Source organism: Podarcis cretensis (genome assembly GCF_951804945.1).
Source record: "Podarcis cretensis genome assembly, chromosome: 10".
In the NCBI taxonomy this organism is placed as follows: Eukaryota; Metazoa; Chordata; class Lepidosauria; order Squamata; family Lacertidae; genus Podarcis; species Podarcis cretensis.
The window spans coordinates 48,544,767-48,572,608 of NC_137179.1; the positions used below are offsets into that span (position 1 = coordinate 48,544,767).

The 27,842-nt window shown below is 41.1% G+C and overlaps 1 long non-coding RNA gene across 1 annotated transcript in view; it reads left to right on the plus strand.

The window, feature by feature from the left end:
• The first annotated feature begins 2,279 nt into the window (after window positions 1-2,279).
• LOC307226053 overlaps window positions 2,280-27,842 on the plus strand; it is a 56,321-nt gene continuing 30,758 nt past the window's right edge. Inside the window, exons 1-2 of the long non-coding RNA XR_013843296.1 lie at window positions 2,280-2,378; window positions 23,645-23,704. This is a non-coding gene — a long non-coding RNA (uncharacterized lncRNA). The remainder of the gene's footprint in view (window positions 2,379-23,644; window positions 23,705-27,842) is intronic.

Consider the following 27,842-nt stretch of genomic DNA (forward strand, 5'->3'; position numbering starts at 1 on the left):
CTTTAGTTTTTGGGGCCCTCAGCTATGGCTTGTTTAGCTTATACGTAAATCCAGCACTGCTTCCCAAATGGAGGTTGCTGCCAATAAGCAAGGGGGATGGACGGGTGCAGGAGTGTTAAGTTCCAGGTGTTCCAGAAGGCATTGTTGATTTGTTCTAGAGTCTTGAGTTCCTCATGCATTGGAGGGGGAATATCTGAACTCGGTAGCCTGCTTTATATAGGAAGGCTCTGATTGCGATTCAGAATCCTAATGAGAATTGTGTGAGGGTGTACACCACTGTAGGGCTAATGTTTCCTTCACTACTAGGAGAAAGTATTTTATCAACATAAAATATTAAAATTATCAAGGTGTTTTTCTTTAGACGGAGGAGGGCATATCCCGTGAAACCTGTCAAAGTCTCTCACACAGTGAAACAAATAACTGTTCACAAACACAATAGAAAGGTAAAATAAGAAGGCTCCCAAAGGAGAAGGAGAAGGTTAAAAAGAAGACAAAAACCATTCACTTGACAACTATCATCCTGAATCACAGAAAATGCTCATTTCTGTTTAGATTCTTTGCAACTGATTATCAGTAGATCACCCAGGCTGTTTCAGTCTTTCCTCCCCTGAAAATATTGCTTGTAGAACAAGCAAAGAGTAGAACATATTTATCAAATGGGAGACGACATCCATTATAAAGGCAGGAAGAACTGTTTTTAAACATGCCTCAAACCACAATTCAATTTAACAGGTTAAGAATATGGTAGGAAGGGTACACCCAAAAACTGTGGCTATCTAGCTATCTTTGTACATCAGCAGGGGAAGAAATGTAAAAACAACTGCTACAGGCAGTTTGTAGAATGGATAAATATATTCAGCGGGGGTGAAAAAGAGATGTTTCTGTTTGGAATTTTGTACTAGAGCAAGAATCTAATTTTGAACAGTTCTGGGGTTTGAGTCAAACAGCTTGCAGCCTGCTAAAAGATTCCTCTGTTGATCTGAATTTGCTAGGGAGGAGAGAAAGCAGAGAGCATATGCTAATGGCCGTATGCACTGTGCATTTTACTGCAGTTCATCATAATTCTCAAGAAAGCAAAATATTACACGTGCTAAAAATAATGTGGGCCAGCTGTGCTCCTTCTGGGATAGAAAATATTACTGCTTAATTGGGTAAGCCCTTCTAATATCTTCACCATAGTGTGCAAAATAAGCTGTTTGCAATTATCACCGGCTCCTCCACTTAACCTAGGATTTTATTTTCTGCCATATTAATTTTTCTCCTTATCTTTCCTGCCCTCTCTGCTTAGTTTCACTGTTGCAAAATTGCCTCCTTTGTATCTTTGCCTCAAGGGAGTAGCTTCATATTGTTTACAAAAACACATGTGGTGTTTTATTATTAGTGATTTTTTTTGTACTCTGTATATCTAAAGGTATTTGGATTTAACTGTTGAGGCATCGTGGTGTTTGAACCTGCAAAAGCTGTAATATTTGCCTTTGGGCTTGTGACTGGTTTTATTCAAGATGCAGAAATTTATAATGCAGTATGGGTTTAATGAAGTGATTCTGAGAACCAAAAATGTAATATTGTGCATTTTGTGCTTTGCTGCTGAACAGTCCTTATGAAAAAACAAAATAAAAAAAATCCTTCCAGTAGCACCTTAAAGACCAACTAAGTTAGTTCTAGGTATGAGCTTTTGTGTGCATGCACACTTCTTCACACTTAGCAACTGATTATGCACACTTAGCTTAATGCTTTGGAAGGTGTGATGTTGCCTTTACAGAAAGAGGGGAGGGAGACAGACAAAACTAGACTCACCCCACCTTCTTTGTAGCTTTGCTGCCGCCACCAAGTGAATATCTTCATTTTTCTCTGGCTACCTAAACGAATCAGCTTCTTGACTTGAAGTATCCCAACCTACTCCCTATACTGGACAGAGTAGTATGGCACTGTAACATGGGGTAAATAACAAGACCATGCCTCTATTTTTTCCAAAGCAAACTTTGGTTTTACTTTAAGTTTCAGTAAGGCAACAAGTTAAATAGTTTCTCAGCAAAATACTTTTGAAAAACAACAACAACCCTTTGCAGTTTGAATCCCATAAAATCAAATAAAATTTAAATAAAGATCCAGCTATGCCAATTACAGTCTGTTTCACTAACCATCAATTTGCATCTCTCATTCCAGCTTCTGCGACCCTTTTGGTCTTCTAGCTACTGCTTCAGTATCAATCCATGCTCTCTAGCACATTCCAGCTCTCTGAGTATTTCAGCCCCTTTTTCTCTCTTGCACCTCCGCACTGCAAGTTTTCCAACCAACACTGAACACAAAATGTATGCAAGTCCTATTGCCTCACTGAAAATCTCATTGAAATGAGAAATAAACCAGAGAAATGGTTGGTAAGTTATCAAAGCCTGTGTTTTGGCATCACATTTACCATCAGTTATTATATAATGGTATATTACTTTTGGTCATCTTCAGTGTTTATTAGGTAAAGAACTCTGATTTCTTCTCTCTCCCTCTTTTACTTAATTGGTTGTGTTGCTCTAACACAGGGGTCAGCAAACTTTTTCAGCAGGAGACTGGTCCACTGTCCCTCAGACCTTGTGGGGGGCCAGACTATATTTTTTTTTTGGGGGGGGGATGAACGAATTCCTATGTCCCACAAATAACCCTGAGATGCATTTTAAATAAAAGCACACATTCTACTCATGTGAAAACACGCTGATTCCCGGACCATCCATAGGCCAGATTTAGAAGGCCCCATGGCCTTAGTTTGCCTAACCATGCTCTAACATATATGGTTGCATCCAAACCACCCTCAAAATAATTGCCTTCCTAGTTCCTCCTACTTCCAACTAGTTTAGCATTCTGTCTCTGGAAGTGGACAGCCAGAGTTTCCTGATAGAAGGAATAATAATAATAATAATAAAAATTATAATAGCATTTATCAACTCCATATGTTTTGAATTACATGAAGTCCTTTTTTGGGGGTTGTTTTTAATGTATTACCTAACATTCTCCTATACATGTTACTCTGGATTAGGTCCTGCGGTGTTCAATGCACCTTACTCCCAGGAGCTCAGTGTGCACAGGATTGTAGCCGTAGAGTTCTATCAATCTGAGATATTAACTGTCTCTCTTTATAGTAAGCACTGTTGAGCTCCTGCCCTCCTTTAAATCTTCATTTCCCCCCAGAACTATAAGTCCTAATGGTGTGATAATGTGTTTATTTTCAATCACTTTCTTACGTATCTTCAAACTGGATCTGCGTTTTTTCTTTGCTGAAGATACTGAGTTGACATTTTCACTGATATCCTTGGATGGTTAACAACCAATTTAGACCTCTGCAGTGGCAATGTGAAGTGGCAATTTTTGCTTCGGTGTACATCAGTTTGCATTCACTTCTGCTGAATCACAAATACCATTGAGTTGCCCATTCGTCCAGTTTTGAGAATTTATTGGGTTTGATAGAGAACTGAAATCTTTCACTTTCAGTTAATATTGTTCTTAAAAATGCCACCGCCAACACAGCCTTATTAAATATGAAATATTTAAAACATTAACATTTAATATTTTTCTGACTGTTGACTGACTGAAAAACACTTTTGAAAGAGAACATTTTGGTAAAGCACGCAAACATTTGGCATTCAACCAATAGCACCTGCTCACATCTTTTGTAAACAAGCTTGGTGAAATTATAATACCATATGTTACCCATGATTGACATAATATGATTAATATAGCACAAGTGCCAGTCCTTCAGCACTGCTTAAGTGTTAGGTAGCACTTAGCAGCACTTCAATAAACATTAACAGTTTGTCCTCATTTCTCATGGGACTGTTAAAACAAATACCTGAGTTTTTAGTAATAATATAATTGTTATAGTTTTTAAGTATTTTTTAAAAATCACTCTGAAGAAGGGGCACAATGAATTGTCTTTCATTTCAGCTGCAGAGCTTCCTAATCTATATTTGTGTTAAGGGACCTAGAAGCAATAAGAACAAACTGTTAAGGAGTTTCTGCCAATACACTTCACTTTGGCATCTTTTGGGCAAAGTGCCACTTGCAAGTTGCTTACTTGGAACTGTATGCAAACATACTTACTGTCAGTTGCCTCTCCTTTTCCTCTCCTTCATGGTTGCTTCTCAGTGGGTTGCCCAGTGAAGGATGATTGTCATCCCAGGTTTGGGGATGTTTGGGATAAGAAACATCAAAGAAACATCAATAGTACTGTCAGAAGTTTGCCTCCCTGTGTAGGCTAAACTCATGGTGAGAGAGTGGGACCACGTGCATATTGTAGGGGTATGAATTTTAAGCTGAATAATGCTGATTTGGAGAGATTCAAGATGCAAGGTGAAGCAGGTGTTCTCCAAGGCATTCTGAAGCTCTTGGAGGCCCCAAAGAACTTGGGCTCAGATTGTCTGTCTCTTTAAAACCATTACATTTTCCAAGCTGACTGTATAAGGACAGAGTAGAAGTGGAGAGAGGAGGGTAGTTTTCTGACTGAGAGCTCTAGCTTCCAACCAGGAAATAACATTCGTCAAGGAACTTTGTGACCAGGGTTCCTGACTGCGTAGCAATTTAGTTGTGTGCAGTCACATGCACATAGACTTCTCTTTTCAGAAGAGAAGTGTGTGATGTCATCAATAGGGTTTGCAGGCAGTCTTGCTCTTCTCTCATGTGTGCAGCCTACCTATGGAAGCGATATTCTTAATAGAGCTGTGGTTAGTGCTGAACAGCAGGAAGCTCAGGACTTGGTCTATGGAGATGTTGTACCAAGAGGGCTTTTGTAGTAAGTGCAGCTGCTCCACCCTTCCTGTTGCATGAGTGGAGCCCCTAAACAGGACTTTGAAATGGGATGCTGTATTATTGGGTCTGAACCTCCATGGGTGGGCCTCAGTTTGGGCTCGCAGTTGTCTCTGTTCTTCAGATAGAAGCACTATTGCAATATCTGTTTGAATTAGTTCCAAACTGCTCTGTGAGATGTCTCACAGCTTGGTTGTCTATATGATCTTGCCAAATGGTATGGAGAATTTTATCAGGTGGAAATTGTTCAGCAGTAGGGGGCTCAGCAGCATTGCTACAGACATCGTTTTCATAAGGCTATAAGGAAATCAGATGCAGAGTCAGTCCCATTGGTGCTTAAGAACTTTGTTGACCGTGGCAGCTATGCGTGTTCTGATAGCAGCAACACTAACAGCAGGTGGCATAGAAAATGTAGGTGGATTCATTTTCTCAAAATGGATAATGCTAAAAGGAGATACTGGAGTTATACGGTGTTACCTTCAGCACACATGGCTGTGTAGGCGATGGTTCTGTTGCAGCAGCTGCATGCTATGACTCTTCAAAAGAAATGATCCAAGTGGTTCTAGCTGCTGAAAATTATGTCTCATTATTAGGCAAGGTCAATTGGCACTACCAAAATGTGTCTTTCAAAATTTTTGTCTCTAAAATTATTTTTTTACACTGTCTCTGAGTAACATGGACACTGAGACTAAAATCAGCAACAAAGGACCTCATGTGCTGGAGACCCCTGATCTGGGACATCCAGTGACTGCAATCGCTGAGGGGGCAGCTTCAAAGACCCCCTTCTTTCTCAAGCTCACCCACTATCACTGGCCGCTTCTCTGATGTGAGATGATGGAGAGGCAACAGAGTGCCAGGATCCAGGAAAGAGTGCTTTCCTATTAAGTCTGTTCTCCAGCAAGGTAGTGAGACCTAGGAAATGTAGTCTGTTCCTATAAAGCCGTGGTTCTCAACCTGTGGGTCCCCAGATGTTGTTGTACTACAACTCCCATCATCCCTGAGCTCTGGCCTTGATAGCTAGGGGTGATGGGAGTTGTAGTTCAACAACATCTCAGGACCCAAGGTTGAAAAAGGCTGCTATAATGGTTAAGTTAAGACCAAGTTGCCTGATCCCTTGCATGGACTTGTCCATGGTTCTGAAAGACATGTCTGACATGGATAAGTTTCTTTATTCTGGTTTAAAACCTTTGAGTGGCCTGCTGTTGCTATCTGCTTCAGACCACTGTGGGACTTGATTACTGTAGAATTTTCCACAGCTTTACATTTGCAAGGACAGGACCCCCAAAAAGATAGGAATGTGTTTATGGAGGCTGGTTAAGACCAGCCCTTGAGGGGCGGGGGGGGGGGGAATGAACAGGCTTCCCATAGCTATCTGACTGGCCACTGTAAGAACAGGATATTGCATTAGATGGTCCTTTGGCATGATGCAGCATGCTCTATACAACGTATAAGCTCTTGATTGGCTACTTAGGGCCCTGAGAAATAAAGGAGACTTTGCAAGAAGCACCACTCTAAAATCCAGCATGAATTCAACAACCTGAGTGCATTCCAACCTTTTGTTCAATGGAACAAATAATAGCATCTCTTGCATTTGATGCTGGCGCATTTTGAGCATGGAAAGTGGGTATGGAAGTTGCTCGCAAATCCTTTCTTATATTCCTGGAAACACAAAAGGCCGTTCTCCCATGAAAGCATATTAAACTTCTATATGAGTAGAATGTGAGTATTGTTTTTCAAAAGAAGTCTGCCATCGTTTTTATTTCATATTTTGTGGAAACGCCAGAACCTGAAGCTCTAATACCTGGATTGAGTTATTTTTCTCCCATTTTTTTTTTAAAAATACAGTACTATTAATTGAATGGAGGCAAGCTGCAGGTGGCGCTGTGGGTTAAAGCCTCAGCGCCTAGGACTTGCCGATCGAAAGGTCGGCGGTTCGAATCCCTGCGGCGGGGTGCGCTCCCGCTGCTCGGTCCCAGCGCCTGCCAACCTAGCAGTTCGAAAGCACCCCTGGGTGCAAGTAGATAAATAGGGACCGCTTACCAGCGGGAAGGTAAACAGCGTTTCCGTGTGCAGCTCTGGCTCGCCAGATGCAGCTTTGTCACGCTGGCCACGTGACCCGGAAGTGTCTCCGGACAGCGCTGGCCCTTGGCCTCTTAAGTGAGATGGGCGCACAACCCCAGAGTCTGTCAAGACTGGCCCGTACGGGCAGGGGTACCTTTACCTTTACCTTTAAGCTGCACTTGCTAAATGTATCCAAAGGGGAAAACATAATAAATGGTTATGTTACAGCCTTGAAAGACTGCAACTATTTCTGGGGTTTGCTTCATTCCTAATAATACACCTAGATTAATATGGCTGGCCTGAAATAAAACAGACTCCCCCCTCCCCACTTTCATCTTGACATAAAACTCAAGTTTTCATTGGAAAGCCTTTAATCTGACTGTCATCTTTTCCCAACAACAACCGTGATCCCATAAAGAACTATATCTTTGCTGGAAATGTCAGCTGCATAGAGAGGTATTGAAAGCCGTGTTTGTTTATTGAAATCCTGATAAACACAGTGTCAGCACTTCAGAGAGTGAAACATTTTCATTCTGAATTTTGTGTCTGAACAAACAGCTTATATTAGATTTGGAAATGATAAATAATGACTGCCATAATAAGTATTCATCCGTACACATTTGATTCCCTAAGGAGGATGTTAAGTCATAAAATTGACTCCATCTATTGCCACAGCAAGTCTCTTCTTCACATTGCCTTCCCTTCAGCGTAGCTAAACCTATCGTACTCAGGGCACAGTTCAAATGCCATGTCAATCTCTAAAAGAGTGTTGGGAAACCTCAGGCTCCAGGGAACAAATGTGACCCTCTGGCCACTAAGGATTGGGTGAAAGCTCTCTCCCTCTCTTGGTTTCTCATTTTCCAACCTTAAGCTCAGGTTCACCACATTTCCATAGCTGTTAGTATTATTATCATTTTTTTTAAGTCCTGCAGAAATTTCTTCAGCATTGTAATGCATTTTTTTTCCTAATACAGAATGCATATTTAAATGCAATTTTGCTTAATATTGCAAAACAATTTCCCCTACTACAATGGGGAATAGAATAGAATAGAATAGAATATATAACTATATAATACTTATTTTATTTATGCTTATATAGATATTGAAATACGTGTACATACATATGCACAACATACATCCATTCACACGCTCACTGATCCCTCATTAGCACGATTTCCAACTTTTAATTAAATATATTTAGATTTGTACACATGCATAGAAGAACACATATAGACATAATCATAGATTTACAAATACAAATTCAATTTTATCTAAAAGATTATTTATGGCAGCAAACCATCTATTCTTATATCTGTACCACACAGTGTGTGCGTGTGTGCGCGCACATACATACATAAAGATAGATGGATGGATGATGATATAGATAGAGGCTGGGATCCATTTGCTTTCTCTCTAGTAATCTGATAAGGATTCAGCATCTCAGATAACTTTATAATTTATAATTGCTAGCCCACATTTTCTGAAATAATTCAAGTTTCTTTAATGCTTTGTCCCTCACCCCATTTTATCATATAATATCCTTGCAGTAGTCACTATGTACGAAAATCTGTGTTTGATATTTCCATGTACTGTCATTTCCTTGTGTATAATTTAATAGGCACAACAGCGGCTCTGCATTTATCTGTAACTTGAACATTACCCTGAGCAGTTCAGTTATTATTTGCCAAAATAGTTGTGTCTTTTTACATCCTTGCCACATATGAAAAAGCTGCCATTATCATTATGAGCTATCTAGCACTTTTGATCTCCCACTTTACTCATCATTTTGTTTTTCCATTGAGTCCCATACTGTTGAGTCATCATTTTGATAAAATTTTATTCATACCTCATTGCTACTGAGAAATCTGAACCTTTTTGGAACAAAAATCACCAGATTTCACATGAAATTTCGGTATTCATGTCTTCGTTCCATTTCAACACATACCTATGTACTATATTTCTATGTGTTTTAATGATAAAATTAGTACATCTTAGATACATCTAAAATTAGGACATCTTAGATGTACTAATTTAAGATTAGTACATCTTAAATTTTTCTAAAATTGTTTCAAACCCTGTCTTTTCTTTCCAGATTTCATGACTTCTGATCACTCTACTCAGAAAAGCCTGGAAATAGTAATAATAATAATAATAATAATAATAATAATAATAATAATAATAATAAACTTTTATTTGTTTCCCGCCCTCCCTGGCCAAAACCGGGCTCAGGGCGGCTAACATAAAATGTATAACATTGGAATAAAATCAAACAATAATTAAATTACCTCCTAAAAACAAGTCAGGATCAAATTAAAATCTAATTAGATGGCTTTCCGGAGGATTAGGGTTGGGAACAGTAAATGCTCATCAGGCATATTGGTAACTGAGTGGGGTTATCTTCATTTATCTTACGTGTTTATGTACCTTCCCAATCTTGAACAGTTTCTAATTTAGGTTTCTTGCATATCTGGAAGATACTCGGGTGCCCATCCAAATTAAGCATCTTCAATTAAAGATGCCAATGGGAAGGTCCAAGCAGTGGTCTCATCTGGTGTAAGGTGGATTCTTCTTTCTGTGTTCCAAATGTATCAGGGAAAAAAAACATTTAAACTGATTGTGAATGTGGCGGGCTTAAGTAGAGTCCTTGAGATAATCCATACCCATGCCATCTTTCCCACTGAGGACTGATATGTCAGCAAGTGGGCTCCATCCCTTGACTCACCCCTGCACAAGCCAAGGCACAAGTAAAGAGCACTTTAATTCCCACCCATCACAACAATAAATACAACAACAATAAAGTCTTTGCTTTGGGAACTTGAGCAGTTCAGTACTGTTCCCCAACACCTTGAGCTGTTTGTGCCCATAAGCAGCAGAGGCGCAAACTTGTTGTTGTTGTTTAGTCGTTTAGTCGTGTCTGACTCTTCGTGACCGCATGGACCAGAGCATGCCAGGCACTCCTGTCGTCCACTGCCTCCCGCAGTTTGGTCAAACTCATGCTGGTAGCTTCAAGAACACTGTCCAACCATCTCGCCCTCTGTCGTCCCCTTCTCCTTGTGCCCTCCATCTTTCCCAACATCAGGGTCTTTTCCAGGGAGTCTTCTCTTCTCATGAGGTGCCCAAAGTATTGGAGCCTCAGCTTCAGGATCTGTCCTTCCAGTGTGAGCACTCAGGGCTGATTTCCTTAAGAATGGAGAGGTTTGATCTTCTTGCAGTCCACGGGACTCTTGAGTCTCCTCCAACACCATAATTCAAAAGAGGCAGTGATCCCCTTCATGGATCACTGCCTTGCTGTGGCAAAGGGGCTTGAATAACTCAGAGAAGCTATGAGCTATGCCATGCAGGGCCACCTAAGATGGACAGGTCATAGTGGAGAGTTTTGACCAAACGTGATCCACCTGGAGCAGGAACCGGCAAGTCACTCCAGTATCCCTGCCAAGAAAACTCCATGGACAAAGACAAGAGGCGCAAACTATGGGGGTGCTACTCTTTCTGCTCATACTGCAGGAAGGAAAGTTTAAGAGTCCTATGTCTTGGTCTCAGTTTGGGAGAACATTGCTGAGGTGCATCATCACCATCACCTTCACCATCTGTGTGTACATGCTGTGAGAGAAGTTATTATTTGTTGCAAAAAGAGGTATACTGGGTCCACATGGGAAGTTCATAGAGGCTAGATTTGGTCCCCGGTTGCCAGTAGTACCAAGTCCAGGACACAATTCCAAATCAATTCTGAAGAGAAGAAATGGCTGTCTCTCCAAAGATGTCAGATTTGTCTATATTTTGCTGTTCTACTTTGTCCTTTTCAGATTTGAATATACGTGGGGAGTTAAGTTGATTTAGGCTTTGTATCAAAGAATTCTAGTTCGGTTTGCATGAAATTTCAGAAAGAAAAAGGAAGACCAAGTAAATAAAATGGAGAGCCCAAGTGATTTGCCAGCATTCATTGTGACCTCTTAAGTGCTTTGTTTTTGTGAGCATGTGGGTGTTTTATGTAGAATTATTTGTTGACCTCCAACAGAATCAAGCACCAGATGCTTTTAGCACAGTATCTTTTTTGTTAACCTGGAATCAGCAGATCTGAGGTTCCATTGTGCCATTTTTTCAAGCATCTGTCGTTTTTTCTTTGAAAGCACATTTTCCCAGTAAGGATGGGGCTTTTGTAGTAACAAAACAATTTTGAGCAAAATCCTTTGGAAGACTCTCTTTTGGTTGACAGCATTGACTACCTAAAAATAGAATCATACAGAATAAGAAAATGAAAGACCTTTTACCGATGAGGGAAATTACAATTGACAACGTAAGTTAAATAAAATTAGGCTTTACTCAGCTTGCATTGTAAATTAAACCTAATCGATGAGGCTGGCAATTCCAATCAAGATTTTCTGTTAACCTTGTATAATACTTATTTAATCAGAAAATGGTTTTAGTGTGTTATTATTGTTAAGCTGTGAAAAGGGACTGAGCCCCATTTCAATGCCTCAGTTGATAGTTTTGATGAGTTTCACAAATTGCCTTTGCTTCAGTGTGACTTAGCGTATTGTCATGTTTACTCTCCCTGGCATATTTGACTTGACGGTTGATCCAAGGGTGACCATGATGTTATGTACAACTGCACTATAATGAATATTATTAATGCTGGCATGCTTATTGGTTATGTTGCTCTTTAATTGTTTTTATGACTTTTGTCATAAGCCACTGAGAGCCCATTTCAGCAATGAATAGTAGCATGTGCATTTAAACAAACAAACAAACAAACAAATTCTGCTATAAGTGGTCTTCTAGTCATGTCCACTTGATAGTTAGCTCTAGGATTTCCTGCACTTGGAAGTCTGCAATAGTTAAAGATGGAATATACACCAGGGCAATTGTAAGAACAAGTATGAAAGAGGCCTCCCAGCATTCTCACAGGCCCATATAAGATCAGTGAAAACAGTTGAGCTGATGAGCATTTACTGTTTCCAACCCTAACCCTGCGGGAAACCATCTAATTAGACTTTAATTTGATTCTGACCTGTTTTTAGGAAGTAATTTAATTATTATTTGATTTTATACCAATGTTATATACAGTGGTACCTCGGGTTACAAACGCTTCAGGTTACAGACACTTCAGGTTACAGACTCTACTAACCCAGAAATAGTACCTCGAGTTAAGAACTTTGCTTCAGGATGAGAACAGAAATCGCGCGGCGTTGGCGGTGTGGTGGCAGGCCCCATTAGCTAAAGTGGTACCTCAGGTTAAGAACAGTTTCAGGTTAAGAATGGACCTCCAGCATGAATTAAGTTCTTAACCCGAGGTACCACTGTATTTGATGCTAGCCTCCCTGAGCCCGACTTCAGCCGGGGAGGGTGGGATATAAATAAAGGTTTATTATTATTTATTAGAAGATGTACTTTGTGGAGGCAGTGTCATGGCAAACTGCATGCTGTCCCTTTAAGTTGCATCCTGGTTGGGAACCAGACAGGACAGCCTGGAAGTGGGGAGGCGATACAGTGATGTAGCAGAAGCCAGGAGGTAGAAAGGTGGTTGGCTGAGCAGCTCAGCTAGTCCTGAAACAACAGAGAATGTTGCATAGTTTCCCTTCTGCTCTGAATGACCATCACTTGGGGCTGCTCTTGCTTCAGTTCAGGGAGTGGAATTTACTTCCAGTACCAGAGCAAAAGAATCCCTCTGTGGTGTCTTTTGAACTGCAATGCCACTGTGGTGATTTTGGGAGCCTTGGCTGATTGTGTTATAGGCAGCATGAGCAGGAGAACTAATATATAAAGTCTAATTATATATATATAGGGAACCTAAACAAAACTATTCAGGGACTTAGGCTGCAATCCTAAACACACCTACTTGGGAGTATTAGCAGAAGTGCTAGACTGCAGTGTTATAAAATTGCCTAGATACTGTTTTTATTAGTTGGTATCTTTCTTAGATTGACATGATCCATGAATAAGGGGATATAGGTACTTACATCTGAATATTTGTTATGGCATGCCATTTTGATGCTGTCCTGCAAGAAATTGACTATGGCACTGTGGTCTAAACCACTGAGCCTCTTGGGCTTGCTGATCAGAAGGTCGGTGGTTCGAATCCCCACAACAGGGTGAGCTCCTGTTGCTCGGTTCCAGCTCTTGCCACCCTAGCAGTTCAAAAGCAAAAAGTGCAAGTAGATAAATAGGTACCGCTCCGGCGGTAAGGTATACGCTGTTTCTGTGCACTGCTCTGGTCTCGGTGTTCAGTTGTGGCAGAAGCAGCTTAGTCATGCTGGCCACATGACCCAGAAAAACTGTCTGCGGACAAACACCGGCTCCCTCGGCCTGTAAAGCGAGATGAGTGCCGCAACCCCAGAGTCATCTGCAACTGGACTTAACTGTCAGGGATCCTTTACCTTTACCTTTTTAATTTAGTAGGGCAATTCTGGCTTCATTTATTCAGGATTAAGCCCACAGAATTCAGTGTGTACATAAATGTGCATAGGAGTGTGCATAGAATTAGACTTGCTGAATGGAGCTTTCATGGGTGGTGATGTTCATGGGTAAACCAGCACAGGGATAAAGCAATAAATTCCTCCTCCTCCAACATCACAGTCACAGTTTGAATCATCTCCTGCTCCCTGTGGTTGCTATTTACACTTACAAGTAGAAGACCACAGCCCTTTTCGTGTATATCCACATTTGCTTTGCCCCTTAGATGTTAAACCTGTGCCAAGGTGCTTTAGAGCACCAGATCACCTTGACTTTCTTTCCAGATAGTGTTTTCACTTCTAACATCTGTAGACTGCTTTTGAATTATTCAGTACCGCAGCACTATCCAAGTGTTCTCTAGATGTTGTGGGCTGCAACTCCTATTACCCATGACTTTTGGGCATGCTAACCACATCGTCTGATGGGCAGGCAGCTCTGTAGTAATGCAACAAATAATTATTCCCTTTGCATCTCCCTACTTGCTATGCTGGATTTTTATTTTTGGCACTACTTTTAATTATTTTTTAAAACTTGTATTTATTGATCTTTCTGGCCTAGGTGAATCTCCATTTGGGATAAAGGCAGGATATATAAATGAAGGAATTAAATAAATAAATAAATAAATAAATAAATAAATAAATAAATAAATAATAGGTGTCATTGTGCCCTACAGTCTTTAAAATTAGTTTAAATACAGTTGTTCCTACTGCTCTTGTCCTTTGATTATACTCAGTTGTCTTTGTACATTTATTCCGCTTGTTTACAAAGTGCTTTCAGGTGGAAAATAATTGACCCACAGTGTGTCATGCATAGCTGTCTTGGGCTTCTTTAATGCTGTATGAAAGTACCCTTTGAGTTATATCTGTGGTTAAAAAATCTCCAATTCAATGAGATCCCATCCCGTACGCTTTTGGATAAATTGCAAACACAACACAATATAAAACAAATTGGGCTCGCTATCCAATTCCATCTGTGTTGCAGGTTGAAAATGCTAGAAATCTGAAAAAGAAAAAATATGGGAATCATTTAAATATAGCAAGTAACAAAGCTGCCTGAAGACAAAGTTTGCCTGAGGCAAATTATATTTCCATAACATGCTAATAGGACTTAGGGAGTGTGGGGGAAAAGGTGAGTGATTTTTCTAGCACTTTTGAGGAACCAGCTCACACAAGCCAACTATTTTGCTATCAAGATATGACACTGGAAAAAAAAAGCTTGAAAGAAGTGGAAAAAAGAAGTATAATGTCAGAAATAGTTGTAGATTGTGGTGGCCCAAGAAACCCATTCTTAATGATCAGTCAATCTTCGTACGCGATCCATGCTCTGGTAACTTCCTGACTGGATTTAAATAATATATTATACATGGTGCCACCCATGAAGATGACTTGGAAGCTTTTATTAGTTCAGAACTCAGTGGCTAGATTTCTGACCATGTTAACTAGGTAGAGCCACATTACAAATTCTGAAATAATTACATTGGCTGTCTAATTGCTTCCAAGCCCAGTTCAATGAGTTTCTGTTTATCTTTTAAACTATTAAATGCCTTGGGACTCAAGTACCAGAAGGAATGCCTTCCCCATACCTTGGCATTAGGATCTTCAGGGGAGGCAACTTCTCTGAGTACCATTATGGGAGAATTTCGTTAATGTATGAAGGAGAAGGCCTTTATGTGGCAGTGTCCCATCACCAGAATGCCCTCCCCAGGGAACTTTGACTGGCATTGACATTACAATCTTTTTAGTTCCAGGTCAAGACAGTTGCTGAGATGACTTACAGGCTCCTTAGATATAGCTGTTCAAACATGCAATCCTTTCCTCTGTCAGGTGAATTAGCATTTCCAAGGTGTGTTCTTACTAGAACGCAGATAATTAAATACAGATCAAGATCAAAACATTTGCCCCAACACACATGCTGGCTCTATATCTTCCTCACATTTTAACCTAATAACTGTGGTTACATAGCTTTGTAGCACAGGTCTCAGATTGCTGGCTGAAGGACATGTTTTTGAACCGCCAGAAGTATTGTGGTCTGTCAACTGAGGGTAGAGCAAATGGTCACTGTTGTAGACTTTTGAAATCTAAAAGGGTACATTTCACTTTCTGTTGCTGTAGTATTTAAGCCTAACCTTGAATGTCCTGGAAACAAATCATGTCAGTTCAAGTAAACTCATAAGATTTGCTGTGAGGGTAATGTTGGGGGTGGAATCTATGTTTGAAATTGATAAGTGAGAGACCTTGGGCTAAATTTAGTTGAACTAAGGTTAAATGGTATTGATCAAACATTATGGCTGGAGAGAATGATTCTGAAAAGCTTTCATATAATTAGTATGATATAAACTCACTGAGCAGGAGGAAATGTTAGTCCCATGAAAATGAAGGTATCAGAAGCAATGTGAACATCCTTGCCAATTGCTATGCAGATCTTCAATGATTTGTCTTTGGGTGACTTTGCTCATCACTGTGAAAGGATTCCTGAGGCTGACGCAGAAGTGTTAGACTAACCCTGTTAATTCTAATTTGTATTATGCCTATAAAACATGCGGACAGCATTACATAAATATTTTTGCTGCTCTCCTTATTATAGAACTCAGACCTTCATCTGAGCATTTGCTAGAAACTTTGGCGTAATTCAGCGTTATCGTTGTTGTTGCTTTTTGTGAAGTGCAGCTAGAGAATACAATGGTACCTCAGGTTAAGAACTTAATTCGTTCCGGAGGTCCGTTCTTAACCTGAAACTGTTCTTAACCTGAAGCACCACTTTAGCTAATGGGGCCTCCTGCTGCTGCTGTGCCGCCGGAACACGATTTCTGCTTTCATCCTGAAGCAAAGTTCTTAACCTGAGGTAATATTTTTGGGTTAGCACAGTCTGTAACCTGAAGCGTATGTAACCTGAAGTGTATGTAACCTGAGGTACCACTGTATTCCAGTTTGGTGACAAATGTGTTCAGAATTCTGACAAGTGGGCAAATTTCTTTTAAAGCAAATCACTGTATTTCAGAGGAACTGCACATATCTGTTTGTATGTTTATGCATACGTACTCACTGTGTGATCCCTGACTGACTGGGAGCATTATTCCAAGGAAGAAAAATGCCTAGTGTGGGCAAAAATTGTGCTAAATCAGCATTCATTTTGGGAATATCTGTATGCTTAAAGATGTATGTTTATACATACATCTGTTTACATGGCACCTTACAATTGCAAGATGGAGCTGCATGGCCACAGCCTGCTCAAGCTTCTGTTAGACAAAGTGGGTTATCAGGACTGAAATAGCCTTGGTTGAGACAACTGGGCGATGGTCTTCCTGAGGTAGACAGTAGGCATATAGTCCCCCTTGGCAGTATTTGGTACTATTGATCATGACATCCTAAAGCGGATAAAGTATGGGAGGTAGTGGTACACCATGGGTTGACCCTGTCCCTGATTCTCTGGAATGGCCATCCAGGGATTGGGAGAAGGGCCTTATACCTGTGGCAGGGTATCTGCTTTGCCTCCATATGGTGCCAGGTTTAGTTCTTCAGCTCCAAAGTGATGGAGCATGGCCCTCTTTTCTCTGATGCACATGACCCGAAAGCTCTGTGCAAATTAGAGCAAAGAGGGCACAACTGATGAATGTAGGAGGAGGAGGATTGCACCAGCTGGTCATTTGGACCTTCTGAACAGAACTTGTGTACATACAAGTTGTATGCATGTGGGATGTACACACAAATTAGGGTCCACAAATGGAAGTCAGAGGTGGGGTGTGCCATCACAATCCTGCTTGCTCCTCCATACATTGATTGTAATCTATTTGAAGTTGATTGCATAAGATTGATAGTCATGTCACCATGTCCCATTTGGGTGGGTGGGGGAGGAGATATTTCTTTGTTTAGAAAACAGTGTTTTTTCTAAGCCCCATTTCTATTTCCCATTTTATGGACATGATAATCCCTTAAATGATAATCCCATTAAGTAGAGAACCAGTCAATTATCAATGATGCTTTAGCATGTGCAGTATTATTATTATATATTTGTTTCATTGATGAGTTGCTTCCTATGAGGTATCTCAAAAATGATTTACAATACATATTGTAATGGCAATCCAGTTTTCAGATACAGTCATACTTCGGGTTACAGGCGCTTCAGGTTATGCGTTTCCGGGTTGTGCACTGTGCCGAACCCAGAAGTACCAGAATGGGTTACTTCTGGGCTTCGGCACTCGTGCATGTGCAGAAGTGCTAAATTGTGCTTTGCACATGCGCAGAAGTGCCAAATCGCGACCCGCGCATGCGCAGACATGGCGCTGCAGGTTGCGAATGCTTTGGGTTGCGAACGCGCCTCCCGCATGGATCATGTTCGCAACCCGAGTGTCGACTGTACAGATCAATCTCATTTTTTATGCAAAATTTAGAAGGGTACATGAATAAAGAACTTCATGTGGCTAATTAAAGATAGCAGTGGTCATCTATTCTGGAGTGGAGATAAGGGACTACACTAAGTTTTGTCCATTTCCTTAATTTCCTTAATACAGGCATCCCCAAACTCGGCCCTCCAGATGTTTTGGGACTACAACTCCCATCATCCCTAGCTAACAAGACCAGTGGTCAGGGATGATGGGAACTGTAGTTCCAAAACATCTGGAGGGCTGAGTTTGGGGATGCCTGACTTAATAGATTAACTGTCTGGGCCTATGTGCACACAAATCTACAATGGACTGGGGTATATACACAGACACTGAATAGACCAATTCTTTATCAAAAATAAGTGTTGGTCGATATTAACTTTTCTTCACATTTCTCTTCCAATCTCAAGCAAGCAATAACCATGCAAACTCTGCAAAAATATCTCAAGGTGTTTCAATGTAGTGTGGGTTTTTTTGACTGGCACATAAAAAGTAATGCTTTCCAGAAAGAAAAGTTATCCAGTTTAAAATTAAAATACAATTTAAAGAGTTTGTCAGCCCTGGAAGAATTTACTCTGCTCAGTCCCACGGAGTTTATGGTAGGTAATGGTTATTTATTGCTTTAAATTTTGACAGTTCATATCTAGTGCAAACCAGGATGGCACTAACAAGCAAATTGTTTCCATTTCAAAAAAGCAATTGTCATAATTGCTACTGACTTCGGAGACATTTCTTAGAAAAACCAGCAATGATTACCTGGCAACATTCTTTTAACTACGCTTATTTTACAAGAACATATTCTCACTAGTTTACATTTCTGCCTACATGTCAATGGAGAAGTTTATGGAAGTTCCTAAGTCCATGATGAAGTTGTTTTAGCAGTGCAGACACACCAGTATTTGTAGCCCCAGATATGATGAACCTCCCGACCTAAAATGATTTTTATAAGAGACTGAGGCAGGCAAAATACTTCTATATTATGATTCTAATCTGGGTATGGCCTCATTGTCCACCCTGGGGGTGCACTGGAGGTATCTGTGGGTGGCATGCATTTCTAATCTCTTCTGGTTAGAGAAAACTTGTTTGGGACTATGCCAAATGTAGAGTCTCTCCCCATTTTAACCGACCTGGACTCTGTGTTACTCGTCTGAGGCCCTTCTTTGTGTGCCTCCTCCATGTGAGGTCCAGAGGGTTGTGACATGAGAACGGGCCTTTGCTTCAGTGGCTTCCTATTTGTGGAGTGCTCTCCCCAGGGAGGTTCACCTGCCGCCAGGTGAAAATGTTCCTCTTAAACCAGGCCTTCGACAGATTACTATCCTACAGCCTTTTTAAATGTGTTTGTAAGGGGTAGGGGCTATTTGTTTTTTAAAAACACACACTATTTTTTGTGCTGTTACCTTGTGTTTTTATGCCGTGAACCATCCTGAGATCTTGTGATGAAGGATGGCATGTAACTCTAATAAATAAAAGGAATAAAATTAAGGTTCTGAAGTTTATCCAATGCATGCCAAACTGCTTGCTCTTTCAAAGCTGGCAAGGCATATCTGATTCATTCAAGGTTGCCTGTACACACGCGCCGCAAACTAAAGAACTGTTGTTGTTGTTTAGTCGTTTAGTCTTAGTTTAGACCCTACTCCAGGCTTCCTCAACCTTGGCCCTCCAGATGTTTTGAGACTACAATTCCCATCATCCCTGACCACTGGTCCTGGTAGCTAGGGATCCTGGGAGTTGTAGGCCAAAAATATCCGGAGGGCAGTGGTTGAGGAAGCCTGCCCTGTCTTATGGGCTGAGAATAGTGCACTGAAGCTTTTCTAATAGTTTTTGTTGCCAAGGCAAGCACGATCTAAGCAAATTGTTTCTAGGGAATAAAAGAGGTGAAATAAAATTCAAATGGCATTGTCAACATTTTTTTTTAAAGAATCACTTTATAAACAATTAGTCTAAAAATCCAAAAGTACTTCTAGCAAGTGGGCAGCTACTAAGTGCTTATTAGTTAAAGAAGTGCAACCAACTGGAAGGGCTACATTCTAATTTAGCATGTGTATATCAATCCATAGTCAGCAGAATTCTTACACATTTCAGATTTATACCTTTTCATGTGCTTCATGCAGTGCTGGTGAGAAAACATGTACAGGGTCTGTTCGTAGAGCTGAATACCACACATGGAGAAAATGATTTTATTCTATTAAATTATTGCCTTTTCTGGTGTTTTCTAAAAAAAATTATCAGTAAGACAATTACGGAGTTTTGCCTAATTAAGCATTCTATTACCGAACTACTATTATGAATTATTCTGGCTCCGTAGAAAGCAAAGAGTTGTGGAAGCAGTTCCAGCTGTGTTGGCTAGGCTTGATGGGACACAGGGGTCACATACAAATATTTCTTCTGAATTAAATTAGCATAATTTAGAGCCAGGTTCTTTTCATAAATATGTCAGTGCATAAGTTGCAGGTTTTCAACTTTCACTTGAAATTTAATGTCTTCATGAATATTCTTCAGGGGAGATTTATTCACGACAATTGTCTTTTGCAAATCGATACAGAATTATGTAGTCCACAGCGAACGTCTTTCAAATTAAGCAAGTATTTTCAGGTTAGGGGGAATAATCAGATATTTTGCTGTCACATCAAGGCATCCCTTGATACACATGTAGCCACAGAGCCCATTTCTGGTGCCCACAGGATTCCTTCTCCCACCTGATATTTGGATTGAAAGCAGCTTTATATTGTGGCCAAAAGAATAGTTTATGGTGTGGGTGGTGCCCCTGGCAGTTTCTCCAGATGACAAATGTGCCCACAGCCTCCTAAAGGTTGGTGCCCCTTGATAGTATGGCCATGGCATTTTAATCTCATATTTTGGAAGGGTAATTAGCAGAATGAAAAAAAGTCAGGGTCTAGATCAGATCAGCAAAAACTATTCTACACTCAGCACAAGGAACCAATACAGGATCTGGAACCCAAAGTCTAAAGGTATGGAACCAAAACCAAGCTTCACTCAAAGATTTATAAAAAGGAACGGCTAAGGGAGCTGGGCATGTTTAGCCTGGAGAAGAGGAGGTTAAGGGGTGATATGATAGCCATGTTCAAATATATAAAAGGATGTCACATAGAGGAGGGAGAAAGGTTGTTTTCTGCTGCTCCAGAGAAGCGGACACGGAGCAATGGATCCAAACTACAAGAAAGAAGATTCCACCTAAACATTAGGAAGAACTTCCTGACAGTAAGAGCTGTTTGACAGTGGAATTTGCTGCCAAGGAGTGTGGTGGAGTCTCCTTCTTTGGAGGTCTTTAAGCAGAGGCTTGACAACCATATGTCAGGAGTGCTCTGATGGTGTTTCCTGCTTGGCAGGGGGTTGGACTTGGTGGCCCTTGTGGTCTCTTCCAACTCTATGATTCTATGATTCTAAAACTAGGGCTGGATCACAAACTCAAAAATCCAGTAAGATGTAGGGCCGAATTCATTAGCTCATTCAGAAGTCAAATCTGTTGAAGATCTATGACTGCCGGATCAAAGCATGGAGATTAAGAACAGAAGCCAGATTCTAAATAGCAAGCAATTGAGTCATCAGTAACTGTAATTCTTCTTGTAGGGACATTATGTATTGTAGGGACATTAAGTAATCCCAGCTCAGTGGAAGGTATCGATCCCAGTGAGGAAGGATGCCTTGCTGCATATTTGGTTAGTCCTCTCTCCTAATGTTTTAGAAACTCTTTACAAAGTCAGCTAGACAAAAGGGAGTCCTTTGTCACACATCACCCAATTAACTTACAAATTCATTATCGCCATAAAATATAGCGGTGGTGGTCATTAGCTTACATGGCCATTAAACCCAATTAGATAAATTTATCAGAGAGTCTGTCACTATGTAGGTGCCATTCACACACTTGCCCAGAAGCAAAGGCAGCCACTTCAGCACGGTGCAATTCCAGAATGTAGGAGTGTGCATGTGACTGACATGCCCATGGAAGTAGAGCCAATCATATCAAGTACCACTTCCATGTACAAGGCCCATTTGATCCTGCTCTCATGGCTATGTTGTCCATGGGGATGCCTCTGCAACATAGGATCCCACCGCACTGAATCAATGTATGAAGGCCACTTGCCTCATCAAGTCATCTCCATTTTCTCTGTTACTCAGTCTGCAAAATGTCCATGTCATTGTCCGCTTGTGCTCATTGTCCAGTTGTTCTTCTTGTCTCCTGGCAAACCATCTTGCCCATTTTATTTGCTCTCTCATTTATTTTTAATGTTCTCGTATTTTTGTTCCCTTCCCACATTGAACCTCCTGAACGTCTGCTATCTTTCTGATTGTTCTCTGGTACCATTTTGATAAATGAACCTGCACTTTCTGGGTTCTGGAGGTGGCGGGGGGAACCTGGATGAGGTATGACCCTATAACCCTTCTGTAGGCATTCATGCCTTCTATAAAATGAACACACATAAGAGAAACAGGCACCTTCCCCAGACACCACACAATTCAACATATCTACCACTATACCCAGAGGGGTTCTTTCCATGAATTCAAATGAACAGGTGTAGGTTAGGTGCATAGGTTAGGGGAGTAGTTCCCAATTAGAGTTCCTGGGGCCCCATCGCCTGCCAGGACTCACTTATCTTGTTAATTGCACAGTGAAAGCCACAATAATGATCCACAGATCACCCAGCCTCTGCTCGTGACCAGGGCCTTCTTGCTGGTAGGAGAAAAACCTGTGGAAGTGTTTCTGGATGGCAAGTGAGCTGGGATTGGGCACAAACCTCTGACATAGTTTTTTAGGGCTCTTGAGACTGGGGCAGGGGGGAGAGCACAAATGGCTTGCTCCACAAGGTGGATTCACATGCTTATCATTAAAAAATAAATGTAAGGGATTCCTTCCCCTTGCTCTCTACTTTTTAACTGAAAAGAACTTCTAGCTGCTTTAAACAACTATCAAGTTTAGAAGACTCTCCCACTCCTGCAGCCAATCAGAACCACAGCATCCGCATTGGACATTCGGATTCCAAAGAACGTTCACAAACTGGAACACTCACTTCCGTGGTTGTGGCGTTCAGGAGCCAAAACGTTCGACTCACAAGGCATTCGACTTCTGAGCTACGACTGTACTGTATTTAACTAATTAATCTCTTTAAACCAGGGATGAAACTTGGGCAGAGGAGGACTAAATAATAATAATAAATTACTACTACTAGTAGTACTAAGACTAATACCACTGTTACTAACATTATAAAATTCCAGCTGTTTTCTACTCGGATTCTTCACCTGTAAATTAGTCCAGGCTTAGTGTACTGAGATGGAGAGCAACCTTAATGATTCTGAAAAGTGAGGTGTGAAGGTGTTCTAAAATGGTCATCAAATGAAATTTGACATAAAAGATGTTTGATAGTCAGTGCATAAAATCTGACGTATCACAGCAAGTAGCATGTGAAACACCTGTAGTTCTTGAATGCTTTCCATTTTTTTGGGGTCCCATTCTTGTTCACTTAGCACATCAAGGACACAGAGGCAAGAGAAGCAGCTGAAGGAATTATTAATGCTGCAAAATGTATCAATCCCATTCTCAACAGAGTTTGCTCTTTATGTTCATTTAGGGTAGAGAGATGATTGAAAGTAACCTTTGAGTGTTTTAATCACATAATGCCTTGTGTTTCCAGAACAATTTAGAGAGACGAGAGAGAGAGAAAGACAGTTTATTAAAAACCTGTCATGGTCTTATATTTTTAAGTCAATGGGATGTAAGAAACTGTTTCTGGGAACATGAACTGCATAAAGATACCAGGCTTAAGAACATGCTTCTAATTCCTCTTTCAACCATCTTGAATTTTTTTACCTGTGCTCCATCTGTCTTCTTTCTTGTTTTAAGATTAGGGTAAATGATACTGTTGTTCACAGTAGCAACTGGAATCTCCTCTCCCCTGCTAACATTTCTGATGCAGGATTTCACTGTAATTCTTCTTTCTGTTTTCCTCACAGGCTTAGGCACTTCAGAGAATATCCCAATGGGCCTCCCCGCTGAGGGAAAAACCTGAAAAGGTGTGTTTGTACTGCAGTTAAAATTATTCTTGATAAAAACAGCAGTCTTCAAATTTGACACAGTAAGGATCTGACACACATCATCTTCTGAAAATGTTAGCTGTGAAAATAAGGTGTGTGAGGATGTATGTGTGTGTTTAACAAACAAAAGAAGTGCTGTACCTGATTAGAATTAAATTGAGTGAGGAAATGAGACAGTCTTTTTGGGGGTAAGTAGTCTTTGCTTTGAAAGTGTGGCTGATTCTTTCAAAAATGAAGGCTGTCTTCAAAATGTCATCCACCATTTTGATAGGTTTATAGTTTTCCATAATTTCTAGAACCATAGGGTAAATAAATAACCTGGGAAGTTGGCTGTGGAGATATAACATTTCTTGTCATGGGTCACTGTGTCATTGATGCCTGTATTAACACAGTCTTGTATAAATGGTTCAACAGTCTCTGGGTGCTGCTGTTGAGTAATTAACTACCACTACTGGGACACGGGTGGCGCTGTGGGTTAAACCATAGAGCCTAAGGCTTTCCGATCAGAAGGTCGGCAGTTCGAATCCCCGCAATGGGGTGAGCTCCCGTTGCTCAGTCCCTGCTCCTGCCAACCTAGCAGTTTGAAAACACATCAAAGTGCAAGTAGATAAATAGGTACCGCTCCGGCGGGAAGGTAAGTGGCGTTTCCGTGCGCTGCTCTGGTTCGCCAGAAGTGGCTTAGTCATGCTGGCCACATGACCCGGAAGCTGTACGCCGCCTCCCTCAGCTAATAAAGCGAGATGAGCGCTGCAAGCCCAGAGTCATCTGCGACTGGACCTAATGGTCAGGGGTCCCTTTACCTTTACCTTTACACATATGCAGGTGAGCTCATGATAAAGTATGCATAAGGCTTTTCCATTTTTTATTTTATTTTTTGAAAATGTTGCTTTTTGTCTTTGCAAAAACAGGGCTGGGGAATCTGATCTGTGCCCCCCCCCATTGCTAGACTACAACTCCCATAATTCCTAACTGTTGGCCTTGCTGATTGGGGCTGGTGGAAGTTGAGTTCAGCCACATTTGGAGGGCTGCAGGTTCCCCACTGTGCACCGCAATGCAGGAATCTCAATGACAGATGGCTATCCATCATCTTCTTAAAATCTTCCAATGAAGGGGAATCCAAATCATCCCAAGGGAGTCTGTTCCACTGCTGAACAGCTCTGACATGATCTTTCCTGACCACTTTAGGGTACATGGTCACATGGGGAAACCTTTGTAATAAATACAGCCAGCAACCGCCCTATTCCCATGAGGCTGACAGCTGAAAAGGAACATTCAGGGATTATGCAGACTGCTTGTGGCATCCATGCACATTTATGTTCACAGAAACATTTCTCCATGAATTCACACACACTGGAGATAGTCAGAAGAGACTGGATGGAGAGGGGGAAATGGCCAGTTTATTTCTAGCTTTCGTTAATAAAGTTTATATACTGCTTGATTGTAAGAAACCTCAGAGCGGTTTACAATAGGAATAAAATGATTTAAAGTCAACTTGGGAGGCTTTAAAAGAAAATTAGACAAATTCATAAGGCTGTCAAGGGCTACTAGCCATGATGGTGATGCTCTATCTCCATGGCCAGAGGCAGTAGGCATCTGAAAGCCAGTTTCTGGGAATTGTAGGTAGGCAGAGAGTGCTGTTGGGCTCCAATCCTGCTTGTGCGCTTCCTCCAGGCATCCAGTTGGCCACTGTAAAAATAGAATGCTGGAATAATGGGCCATTGGCCGGACCCAGCAGACTCTCCTTATACAGTGGTACCTCGGGTTGCAGACACTTCAGGTTACAGACTCCACTAACCCAGAAATAGTACCTCGGGTTAAGAACTTTGCTTCAGGATGAGAACAGAAATCGCATGGCAGCAGCACGGTGGCAGCAGGAGGCCCCATTAGCTAAAGTGGTACCTCAGGTTAAGAACAGTTTCAGGTTAAGAACGGACCTCCAGAGCGAATTAAATTCTTAACTCAAGGTACCACTGTATTCTTATGTTCTTATCCATAAATGACTTTTGGTCTACTCTTGTCTGTTAGGGAATAAAATATAAACTTTTTCTTTTCTCTGGCAACTTTTACTTTTGTAAAATTGATTTCAGAGGGCATCAATGGGTCGTGGCTACTGATATGTTTTAAAGCCATACGCAGTTACACCGAAGCCCCTGTGAAGCATAACACGGCGCGGCACTGTTTATGTACCTGACACAATAAAAGGCACCCACTGTGCAACACGCCATGAATCCAAGTATAACGCAGCTCTTATAAAGAATATGAAGTGACAGTGTGGGGCATAACTTACTTAAGCACTTCAGTACTGTCTCCTGTGCGTCCTCTTTTTGCAAGCTAATCTTGTCGACGCCCTAATAGTTTGCTGAATGGGAAAATATTCTCATTTTATTTACTGTATCTGTCCCATGAGCTGGGAACCTTTTCCAGGCCACATACCCTCCTGGACAATCTTCTAGGGACCACCCCAGATCGCCCCCTCTGCTTAACAGCTGCTGAGCAGAGAGGTTGATGCTCTGCAAACAGTTTTTCTGGAAGAAAACCACTAGCAGAGCATCATGTGCACATTGCAGAATTGTCTGTGCAATAGTTGTCTCAGACCCTCCAAGTGTCCCTATTTTCCAGGGACAGTCCTGGATTTACAGAAGCCATCCCGGTTTCAGATTTGATTCCATAATGCCCTGCTTTTCCTTAGGACATTTTCCTATTTTCATTGGAGAAATGTTGGAAGGTATAATGGGACATCCCTACTTTCATTGGAGGGTATGGAGTTATGTGACCCCTGAGCCAAGTCATTTGAAGGCAGCCCAGTATAGGAAAGTATTTTAATGTTTCACGTTTTATTATGTTTTTATATGTTGGAAGTCGCCCAGAATGGCTGGGGCAACCCAGCAGGTGATTGTGATGATGAAATAGAATAAGGCTATGCAGAAGCAGTGGAAGACAGAAGTGCCTGGCGTGCTCTGGTCCATGGGGTCACGAAGAGTCGGACACGACTAAATGACTAAACAACAACAAATGCACTAGATTTGACTTGGGCCTAGTCAGAAGCATTCAGGCATCAGGCAAATTGGATTCAGGCAGCCACAGACCACAACAGGTCAGGTTGGATGGCCCAGAGGGATCCATGGCTGTCAGGAGGTGGGGTCAGGCAGGAAGGAGAGACACGCAGGGTAGGAAAACCTGCCTGCCTGATGCAACCCCATCCTTGATCTCCCCTTCCATTAAACAGCATGCCCTCCAAGATTTCTCTGGCAAAAATAGGGACATTATCTCCCAACTGGCAGTCTGAGCATGATCAGAGGAAACCACCAGTTACTAACCCTTAAAATGAAGATTGGGCACAATCCCAAGGTCACTCCCTGCTACAACTGCCCAATGACAACATGAGTTCTGAGAAAGGAGAAGCACAGGCAACCAGGATGGAGGTTAGGAATGCTGGTACCAGAGCATGCATTATGAGAAATTGTAAGATCCAGTAGGGTTTGGCTGAGCTCATAATTGCTTACCTTTTCATCGTCATCGTTAACTAGCAGTTTGCTTCTGACTTCCTTCTCCTCCCACTTCCAGATTTCAGCTCCGTCTCTCCACATTGTCCACCCAAATGTCTCAAAGTCAGAACTACTCTGCGGGCAGATTTTAACATCCCATAGTGTTACATACAGTCTAAAATAGCCTCCAACAGTTACTGTTGGCATATTTTAGACCCAGATCGTCTTCACACTTTATGTAAATAAGACACAATCTGTGTTGTCATTAGGTGTTAAAAGAAAATGTTTCTTATTACTTTGAATAAATTTCAACTTAGTGCATATTGAAAATTGCATAGTGAAACTTTTTTTAATGGCCTTTTAATAAAGCATACTTTTAACAAAGTTGTGAAGGACTTGGAATGCTCCTCTGTCACATTAGAAAGGCCAGTGGCATTTGCAAACCAGTTATGCTAAGTACTAGAATTTTATATTAGTTTCATCAAGTGAGAGCAAAAGACTTTACCTGATTTAAATTTAAACACCTAGGTATAACAACATGTTGGATTGGACAGTCAGGATACTCAGATTGTCCTGTACTATCCACCTGGTACTTCCCCTACCTGGTGTCTTCCAGATGTTTTCAACTACCT